This window comes from Poecilia reticulata, chromosome 17, assembly GCF_904066995.2.
Source record: "Poecilia reticulata chromosome 17, P_reticulata-male-v2, whole genome shotgun sequence".
Lineage (NCBI taxonomy): Eukaryota > Metazoa > Chordata > Actinopteri > Cyprinodontiformes > Poeciliidae > Poecilia > Poecilia reticulata.
Window position 1 is genome coordinate 23,566,066 of NC_088846.1, and position 11,383 is coordinate 23,577,448.

Consider the following 11,383-nt stretch of genomic DNA (forward strand, 5'->3'; position numbering starts at 1 on the left):
CAAAATGTATCGTCTATCAAACTTTGCCATTATGACAGGGCGATGTACACCCCAAAATAATAAAGTCATTAGAATTTAACGTTTATTGAACTTTGATTATTGTCATTTCATTATTATGCCATTATTACCATTATATTGCTATATTTGTTGGTCTCAAAACAACAATATTATCGTTTATTGCAATAACTTATGGAAAAATTTATGGTCCAGAAAATGTTGTTACTGTGACAAGCCGTTTGTCAATATAATATCCAGTCAAATTGTAATCACATTCTAATATAAATACATGTGTGCTGTATTTCAATAGCAAAGGAGTGCCTGGATGCAATATTTGGTAGGTGAATAAATTTCCAAGCAGGATTTATGCAAAACCAACAAGCTAATAATATATTTTTTTACTCGTTTCTCTGCCACTCTTGATGTTGACATTTAGTGGCTGATATGCAAGAACTTACAAAGACTGGTGGAAAAGTGCAGTTAAAGATATCGCCGATATCAATGTGTTCAGTAGCAGCATCCAGGGTTTCCCCCAGTGTATTATAAGCCTGGCAGCCCGCCATGCTTTACTAGCCTCGCCGCCAGGCTAAGCGTTGCTTGTTTACGTTTCTAGGGGGGAAAAAAAAAATCTTTGTTTTTTAAAGCCGGGCTTTTGCTCTTAGCATTTCACTAGCAGAGCAGATTTATTCCTAAAGGATAGGTTTATAGTTTATGCATTTAAACCCGACAGCGCGTGGACCAATCACACAGTTGGCGGCTCTGCGTTTTGCCTCGTGCGCTGCCGCTGCTTTACCTCAGCGGGATCGCGCGTGCCTCCTTTCACTCAAACTGGACACAGGCTGACGTGTATGGATATTTACATCAACTTACTGTGAGGAATTATGATCCTTTGGAGAACTCTAGGTAAGAGTTTAAAACCCACCGCGTTAGCTCTGGTTGCGCAGCTCCATGTGAACCGCAGGAATAACTTGAAGCGAATTCAGATGTGCGCGTTGCGGAGCAGTGAGAATGATTTATCTTTGTGAACGAACAATTATATGCGGCGTTTACATCTCAACACGCTGCCCAGCGTGTGGCTCTGTGTCTGTCTTCCCTGTAAAGGTTATGTCTGTGATCCCGGTTGGCCGGAGCGTTTGTGGATAATGAGCAGCGCTAACCTCATGATGCAGGTTCAGCCCGGTGAGGAGCTTTCGCGCTCTCCTCGCAGTCACGCTGATTTTTTATTATTTTATTATTATCTTTAGTATTATTTTTCCGATTGTACGATGCATCAAACCATATCAACCATATATGCGTTGTCTACTTAAGAGTTAATGCGCGCGGCCACAGAGATCTGAGAAACTCGTCCCATAAACGTGACCAACCAGAATAGTCTCTGTGACGCTTATTAAAAACTTAACAGACACGAAATGGAAGCGCTACTAAAGCCACATTAGCAGCATTGAATTAAATCTCCCGTTTGTTGCGCATCTCTGCTAGTGCAGCAGATTACCTCATCAAACAGGGCCGGTCCAAGGCTGTATGAGGCCTTGAGCAGACATTGACTTAGGGACCCCTTTTGTTCCTAAAAATATCAGCACCTCTAACAGCTTCTGTGTTAGATTTAGTGAAATATGGGAGAAGGGAGTAGTTTAATTGGCCAGCCTAAAAAGCAATATGTTATAATTGCAGTTTACTCATTTGTATTTGTAAATTCAAAGATTAAACTCACAGCATAAGATTGTTGCTATGATAACAAAACAACCTAACTATGAATATTGTTATTTGAAGTTTTACAAAGTAAACTTGCCAGCTCCTTAAAATCTTGTATTTAAATGTTAAACATTTTAAAATCATTCAATTTATGTATGCCTAAAGAATTGAATAAAATTTAACAGCATTAATCATCTCAATAAACAAGTGTTACATTTATGGATCTGTGGTCCGTTTTAAAATATTAGTGTTTATGGGGCCCCTGAAGGCCGGGGGGGCCTGATGGAGCTCCTGACTTAATTTGGATTAAACAGAAGTGCAAACGTGTTGTTTTTATACTAGTTGTGGGTTTAAATAGCATTTCACTGGAGATCTTTTCCCAAAACATATAATTACACAATAATACTTTTACATTTCCTGTCAACTTAACATCTTTTAATACAAAAACACAGTGGATCGCCGGTGGGCCGCCTCAACGCTCCGACCACCGGGCTTAGCAAGTTTTCTGGGGGTAAACCCTGGCATCACAATGACATGTTTTACTGATGCTGTGCAGTCGCGCTCGTCACCACGCTCTAAAACTGGGTTCCCATTGTGATTACCATCTACGGAAACATCAGAAAATCTCTGGCCAGGAACCTCAATCTGCGATTTAGTTGATGGATCAGATGCAGTTTTGTGCACTTATGACCAAGATAACGCAACCAATCAGAGGTAGAGGTTTTCTGGGAAAATCATGCAGTGTGGGCGCTGCCTTACCAGACATCTGATTACTGCACACCGACTAAAACATGAGCACTGATAGGCCCGATTGATCACTGAACTATGTTCAGTAGTTTTTGCAGCTGTTTTATTTATTTTGTAGGTCCAACATGTCTTCCAGTTCCAGTATTAAATGTTCAAAGAAAAAAAATTGTTTCTTCTTTGTGTTAACGAACGGTTTCCAGCACTGAAGTGATATTTAAATTAGTAAATGCAATATATTTTTGAAAAACAACATTGTTTTTAAAGATATGCACCTCTGGTTTCCGTTTTTCTAACCTGCTGGTCCTGTTTTTACTACTTTTCCAACAGTTGTACCCAATGGAGAAATAGGCTAAAGATATTGTAGATTTGAATGAGAAATATCAGACATTATTCGGCATAATAACCTGAAAGTCTACGATTACAGGAATGTGTTTCATTGATGGGGTTTGACCATATTGGACATCCAAGTACAAAACAGCAACTTGAAAATGGTCTCAAAAACAACATTATTGTTTATCGCAATAAATTCTGGAACAATTTATCATCCAGTAAAATTTGTTATCATGATCTGATCACCAATCAGAGAAAAATCAGGGGATAACTGGCTGACCCCGATCTCTGGAGCAGAAACAACAAACATTATCAGCCATCATCGTTACAATGTGACCTCTAAGTCTCAATCAGTTTGAACTATAAAGCGACGCTGAGGCATCTCATCACCAACCTTCCTGAAAGCGCACACGCACACACACAGACACACACACACACACCGTTTGCACGAGACATCTGGATCCGACGTGTTCGAGCTACACCGTTTTAATTACAACATTCATCACGGTGCCTGCACAGTCGGAGGAGTCAATAAATTGTGCGCCGCTCACGGTCAACGGCTAAGGTACAAGAAGAACTGGTTTAGACTGTGCATTTTAAAATCTCACAGGCCTCACAGTCACGTAACACGCAGCTGGTTTTAATCGAAAACTGACACAAAAGTTAAAACTTCCAGCCGACCCAAATGACCCCTGAGCGCCGAGGCAAGAGAGGGCCACGCTGGTTTATGGACCGCCGGGCTTTGGGACTGAATCTGCCAGGCCCAAAGCCACCAGAGGCGATAAGTACCGTAAAAAAGAAGAAAGTGGAGGCGTTTCAACACTGTGTGAGTTTACAGTGTGTCCGAAAGAATGCGGTAACAGGAGTCCAAAGGGGAGGTTTCGAAATAAACAACCGATGCGGCACAAAATTTAACAAAGTACCACTTAAATTCTTAAAAACCTAAATTTAAACTGAAATACAGATCAGAGGTGTATTTCTGCTTGTATACATTACTGTTTTCCCTGTGGTCCTTAACAGCATTTTACATCCAGTGTACTCGTGTTATTATGACTACTGGCTGCAACTCATCCCTGCCTGCTTATGAGTATTTCAAGTTCAAATCGTAATCGTTATTGCAATATTAATATTTGGTTAGGTGTTGCATTTAATGTACCATTCTTTCAAAGTCTATTTGGCCAATTACACCTAAAATTACTCATACCCCTGGAAGATTTAGCAACATATTTCTCTTAGCTGGAAGTAATATTATTGTTATGGCGCAACTTGAACCTGATTAGGGTGATGGCACACAGGCCTTCCAAAATACCAGAGGAGGAACGCAAAAAGAGGTTTTGACTCCAATGATAACAAAGATAGCATTGATGGCCATTGTTAAATAGAAATCTATTTTTAAAAAAAACATTTTTTTACTACAAAGCAACACAATGGTATTTGTTACTTTGCCACAAATTAGTAATGTCAAAACAAGGCTTAATAGATATAAATAGTATTAAATGACATTTCGATCCACTGGTTCCTCTGGTCCAGCTTAAAAATAGTAAAAAGCAGTGTAGTTTCCACATTAAAGGTTAACGAATAACAAAATATTCCAAATTTATTTCTCTCCAATTGCATTGTAAACACGAATCAGCACTAGACTTAAAATAATTAACAAGAACGCTCAACAGAGTACAACAACGTTGCTCAGTTTTATCATTCCACATGGATTTGGATAATATTGGAAACCTCAGAGTTAAGGAAATTATTTATAACTAACACATTGTTGTTTATCAATGAAAGTCATGCTAATTTATAAAAAACAGATGTTAAATACTGCTTAAAATCACAACTCAATCATTTTGTCTTGGTTTTAATTACTGGTAAGTTGTTTTAATACAACTTCTCTGACAAAGTCTCGATATAAAAATAATTACCACCAACGCATATTGATGTTGGAAACAATATTTTCAATGCTGTTCTTAAATTATGGAAGCTCTTAAATAAATATCAGAATCGGAAAAAAAGATTTCAAATAAAAAAATGTTTTTAAATGTAAAAATTTAATTGATAAAAAGTCCCAATCACCTACTACTTAAAGAGAAAGTGCTAAAAGAAATTAACTATGAGAGAGAAACACATCCAAGTAAAAACTAAAACAAATGGATGTGCTTTAAGTTTCATTCTACTAATAATAATCGAGAATTGTGGGACTGATTGCGGGAGTTTTCACTCACTGACGTGCAACCAGCAACGTTTTGTCTCCTCGTCCAGCGGTACAGAAATCTTAGACTGCAACACACCCCTGAAATGTATATTTTATGAAGCGGATAAACTGGTACGTCAACAAAAGCCTGAAAATCCCACCACACAACAATGCGATCAGATCGTCATCAACACATTTTGTACAAACAGTCCTTTCATCTGAAGCGCCATTATCCTTATATGAGAATAATGGGACCCATTCATAAGAATCTGTCAATGGTGTCTAAACAAAGTGCTTATTAGAACCGTTCTTTAATGTGTCTAAGCGTTTTGAAAATAATCAGGCTTTGTATTTAGTAAATACACTATGAGCTGGTTATTATAAACACATTAAAATAATTACATCCATAGCAGCACAATGGTATTTGTTACTTTGCTATGGATTAATAAGGTGAAAGACCAAATATGATCAACATGTCTGTATTACTGTTGGTATTAAATATCAATTAGATTCACTAGTCCAAGTTCTCCAGCTTAGTTAGTTAGAAACGTTAGATAATCCCAATTAAATCTGGGATTTATTAGCAAAATTAGGAGATTTAATTCTAAAACCCAGCACTACCACCAAGGTAAAGTTAACTCTTGTCACATAAAATAATGAAATCCTAGAGCAGAAATGGACAAAATTAGGCTTGGAAACTATACAAAGGTTTCTTTCCTTTTGCATATTGTCAACATGTTTTGATTCTGTATATTTAAATGGTATCATATCACCTACTACATTACAGTGGAAAAAAAAAAAAGATTTACATGCCACATCCAGACCTGATTACAGCCAAAAACTCAAATAAAAGCTTTCTGACAACGTGAAGTAGGCGAAAAGCTCGACAAATAAACCCAATGTAGAGAAAGTCACAGTCGTGCTTCACAGAAGAAGACAATCTACGAAAAATACTCCAAGAGAGAATTGATGATTCATCCTGGAGGTCGCAAAAAACCAGAACATCTAATCCAGGGGTGTCAAACTCCAGTCCTCCAGGGCCACTGTCCTGCAGTTTTTAGATGTGCCACAGGTACAAAACACTGGAATGAAATGGCTTAATTACCTCCTTCTTGTGTAGATAAGTTCTTCAGAGACTTGCTAATGACCTAATTATTCTATTCAGGTGTGGTGCAGCACAGGCACATCTAAAAGTTGCAGGGCAGAGGCCCTCCAGGACTGGAGTTTGACACCTGTGAGCTAATCAGACCTCAATAGCCCAAGTCAAGGTCTGAGTTTATGAGTCAACAACGAGAAAGAGACCGGGTCAAATCAGGGATCAATGGAGGTTCATGGACAAACCCATTACTGATAAAAATCAAAACGCATCTTTATGATCTCAAAAACATCTTGGGAGGATAAAAGAAGAACTTTTGGAAGGTGTCTTGTTAGATCTGGTTAAAAAAGAAGAAGCTAAAACTGCATTTAGGACAATCAATTAATGTGACGGTGTTGGGCTGCTTCGCTCCAAAACCTGGAGGACAGAACCAAAGGTTCTGCTCTGCTTTAGGAAATCCTGGAGTGGAGTGTCTGGTTTGTAACCTTAAGCTGAACAGCGCTTAGTTTATACAGCCGGATAACATTCAAAAAAACACAAGCAAATCCAGCTCTGAATGAGTCAAACAAAAACAAATAAACAATGCAAAGGTTAGGGATTGGCCTACTCAAAGTCTGGACTTAAGTTGTAGGATGATCTTAAAAAGATAGTTAGCTCTCAGAAACCCTTCAGTGTTAGTTAATTAAAACAATTCAGCAAAGAAGATTGTGCCACAATTGCTCCAAAGGAACATAAAATACACCCCAATTACTACAAAGTTATCAGGTGTAGAAAAAAATATTTAAATTAAATCAAGTTGGTATTGACAGATTTTTTTCCCCGTTAATAAAAGAAAACACATTTTGTATTTACACTGTTTATATCTTTATATAGGAGTGTCCTTTTTGAGCATAAATGTTTTATAATCTTTAGTAAATGTGGTAATGCCTGAATTAAAGCTTTTAATCATTAAAGTCTTCAGATGCATCAGTCAAGCTTCGAATGACAGATAGCTTCTGGTTTTCTAAGAGGTTTGACCAGTCAGTCCAGATTTTCTTTTTAATGACTTCGACCCTTATAAACAGGCTCATTTTAATTTAACTACTACATGAAACAAACAAACACTGACATTAAAAATGTGCTGAAGGCTCTGAGGTACATGTGGTTGTTTGGAGCCAAAAAGATAAAAAGGAATTATAATTGGCATTTAACTTAATTTTAAGCATATGTCACCGACCTTTATTGGATTTTTTTGTAAATGTAAAAAAGGTGATTGTTTATACAAACCAAAGATGAGTGAGTTCACAGGTTTTGTTTTGATAAAAAAAAATACCGGTTTTCAATTAATAACCTGCCAATCAAGGGCAAAAAACCTAATAATTGAATGGTGCGTCACTATTACAGACTACAGTGGAAATCAAGTCCTTGTATATCTAAGACAATGAAAAGAACAAGTACCCTCATTCATGCAGCTGCATCTGCAGTCATCTTTGTTTATGCTTCCTCTGGTTTACACAAAACCTTTAATAGTTTATATTATTGTTCATTTTTTAAAAATACTTTAGAGAAAAATTATAATTCTGTGCATTTTATGTTATTTTGCATTTTACTTGACTTTTAAGGCAATTGTATTTACGTTTATATATGCAAGTACAATTTAAAAGCTTTATGAAATTCTATGTCACACAATAGATGTTTACCATCTATCCATTTTCCTTTTTAGCTTGTCGTCTGCCTTCAGATTGGTCGTCATCTAAAAAACAGACAGCTTTTGTATGAAGCAAACACACCCCCCAAGATGTCAGAGTCACCGGCTTGGAGGATCGGGCTCCTAATTACTTCAACGAAACAAGTTCCTTGTGTGTGTGCGTATTAATAAATCCTAATTACATCGTACACTAGACCTGGTGGTGATTATCTCTAAAAACCAGCGCTGATTGTAAATAAACGGCGGCGAGATCACTGCAGACAACACCACCCACTTCAGGGGAACATTTATGCCGCTCTCGCTTTCTTCCAATACACCAAAACCAATGTAAGAAAGCGCTAAATTCGCCAATCTAATCTTTTTTGCTTATAACATGCAACGGATAATAATAATAATACATTTACCCTAGTTAAGTTTACATTTGAATATTTAGATGATTGCTACTCGCTGCCAGTGAGGTGAAAAAAAAATTTAAAAAAACGAAAAACAAGCGAGAACATGTAATATTTCAAACACAGACACCCTACCCTGTTCGAGACAAAAGCCCACTGCAGCCCCTTTCGCTGCCCTTACACAGTTCCCCCTCCCCAGCGTTTCCAGCCCGTCACCGCTCCGCTGACTGACTGGGTCTAACCCAGCTGCTTCGCTCCGACATTTTCCTATCTGCTCCCTGAACCCTCGCTTCAAATACAACGCTTCACTGGTACATGAGCGGATCCTAAAATGTGTTTCGAGCTGTTTAGGTGTCATAAACTACTTCAATGTGTGTAAGGCACGTGGCGTACAACTATACCGAGCCCACGCAAACACTTAAACGTTCATTTTCGCACGCAGTTTACGTCAAGTTAGCTCTTACATTAGCCTGCTCGCTGTAAACGTAGCCAGACGGCTAACAAGGATTTCTAACCCAAACAATCAAGAACAGTTTTGCACTTACCTTCAAACCGGGTCACACGCTCCTACCAACTCATTCGCGTCCTGATTTAACTTAGTGCTGCGCGATTTTAACAGTTATTTTCTAAATCTTGTACGTTAACCGTAGCCTACGGCTGTGTGACGTTCATCGCTGCTTTTGAAAACATCGCAGCCGTTCGTCTGTCGTCCGCTCCGAGAAAAGCCTAGCAAAACATGCAAGACGTGCTCTCATTGGTCGAGTTGAGTCACGTGGCACCCCGAGCCCCCACCGAGCTTATAAGGTCTCCGTCTGCCGGAGAGACTAGATGGGTATGTGTCAAACGATTTAAGTGATATTTTGTGGAAGCTGTGAGTAACTCCGCACTTTCTAATGCTTGCATTGTTATTTGTGCTTTCGCGTTTCGCGATTTAGAGGCATGTAAAACGCCTTCATGTGGATTTTAAGCGTGGTAAATCGGACTAAATGGGAAGGAGAGGGAGAAAACAGGAATGGCCTCTTGACGTCATCTTTTCCGCTGCGGTCAGTAGGAACTTTCTCGAAAGATGACGGCTTGAGCTAAACAGTGGATACGTTTATTCATGTTGGCGTTTGTTGCTTTTATTTTTAGGCCTAGTGTCGGTAACCAAGTAGTTGGCATTAGTTGTCATTTATTGCCCGCCATTTCTTTGTGTGAATGAGTCAGCTTTGAACTGGTTGCGCAGTGGCATTTGCATCAGGGCGGACATGGCGCGCATGCGTCACGGCGCATAATGTTGCAGACCAGAAAGTGGGGGGAGGGGCGCAGACTAGACACGAAAACGCCACCGGGACGGGATGGAGACCAAGCAGCAACAGAAAATAAGCAACATAAATTCCTAAAAAATAATAAAGCTTATTCTACATTTTATGACGTTGTCTGGAAAAATAAATCTCATTTAAATAGATGCATACTTAACAATCAGGGGGGTATAAACCAGTATTTGTGAGAGAATAAATTATAGTTTTTGATGCAATTTCATTTTTTATTTGGTTGCTACTAAACTAAAATGGACGAAATATACAAGCACCAAAAACGGGTTGATTAATTGTGCTATTTAGGATTTTTTAAAATTTAGAGGTGCGATTCACTGTCGTTTAAATCATTAATTGGAACAATATCTTAATATTAACTGATCATTATATTTTAAAGGCTAATCAAACACCAACAGCTGCATTTAAGTTATTGTAAGCCACAGATGATTTAATGTTTGAAATAAAGCAAAATGCCAATATGATTTAAAGTGAAAAGGTTAAGACATAAAAGTCTTAACCTTTTCTAAAAATAACAGCCACCCTGAAGGTCCAGTCTTAGTTTCCACTCGTTTCCTCTGAACAACTTTGTGATTAGTTTCTGTCTCCACCAGGTGTTTTTCAGTTGTAGATAAATGAATCATCACTACAGCTCTGTGTCAAACAAAACTAGAAATGTCACAGTAAAATATACAATCAACAGATTCCCACTTATTAAATGTGTACAACACAAATACTTCCACCACTTTTGGTATTAAAAAAAGGACTAAAAATGTACTTCATTCTCAATTTAATTAAAACTAAAAAAAAAAAAAACATGCGCCACATTTTTTCCTAAAAATAAATCAGAATAGTCAAACCTTTAAAAGAAAATCACAAATCTGCGCTGGCAGAGGAAATATACGTCTGTGCTATTGTATAAAACCTAAAAACCTTTATCTGTGACATTATTCCTGACGGCTCTAAATCAGGTCGGCCATTTTCAGTTTTGTCTGAATAAAATCTGGATTCAGATGAACGTGTGAATTCAAGGATAAGTGTGGCTCATGTTTTGTTTACTTAAGAATCTGTATTAAAGAAAGAGTTGAAGGTAAAAATAATATACTAAAACAAAATTAGGGGTCATATTTAGGTAACAAAATACAACTACAGCCTTTTTAAGGGTAAAATTCAAGGATATTTAACATCAAATTACATAAACCTATGAAAATATGCTACACAAAAATAGGTGGATTAATTAAAAAAATAAAATTAAACGGGCACAATCTCTTTTCAGTGGTTTAAAAATGTCTTAATACCTCTATTCAGTGAGAAGGTGACATTAAATTTGAAATATTTTCACTTTAAGAACATTAAAAACTTTTCTGCTTGTTTTTCCTTTTCAAAATATTTAGAAATTTAGGATAAACGTAACTGCAGGACTTTTTAGTAAAACAAAATTTGCTCTGGCAAGAAAAGCATGTGCTCATCAATAAAATCAGGTGATTTTTGGTATACAGGTAACAAAAGATTAACAGACTAGTCATTTAAAAATATATCTTTAGTCAAATTAGAAATGGTTTAAAAACTCCAATATTGAGCCCCAATTATGTAACAGACAGAAATAAGAAATTAAACATCCACTGGCAACAGTAGATTCTTTAAGAAATTATGAATATTTGTAAATGTCTTGTATTTTATAAATGCAGAATATCCATGAGAATAATTAAACTGAAAACCACCAGTTTAGTAGAAAGTAGTCAATATTAACCAGATTTATTTTATGTCAATCTTCTATACAGTTCCCCTTGAGGAATTTTACCTGATACGATATATTTTTAATACATTTTGCACTAATTTTTTACAACTAAGTAAAAAAGAAAAGGAATAATATGGCTTCCTACAGTAATTAGGTGTAAAAATGGCTATAAATATGTAGTATATCATTAAGACATGCTGAGTAAATGTAAGAACCAAGCTTGGACC

General features: G+C 37.2%; 1 protein-coding gene across 4 annotated transcripts in view; it reads right to left on the minus strand.

Annotated features, from left to right (window-relative positions):
- Positions 1–8,869, minus strand: part of ankrd12 (ankyrin repeat domain 12) — a 53,000-nt gene extending 44,131 nt beyond the window's left edge. For 3 of the 4 annotated variants that reach the window (XM_008434325.3, XM_081598535.1, XM_008434324.3), the window contains exon 1: positions 8,672–8,868. The gene's annotated coding sequence lies outside the window, so the exon portion shown is untranslated. Of the gene's footprint in view, positions 1–8,671 lie in introns of all 4 variants that reach the window. The other variant, XM_081598534.1, reaches the window with a different exon arrangement.
- Between the last annotated feature and the right edge of the window lie 2,514 nt (positions 8,870–11,383).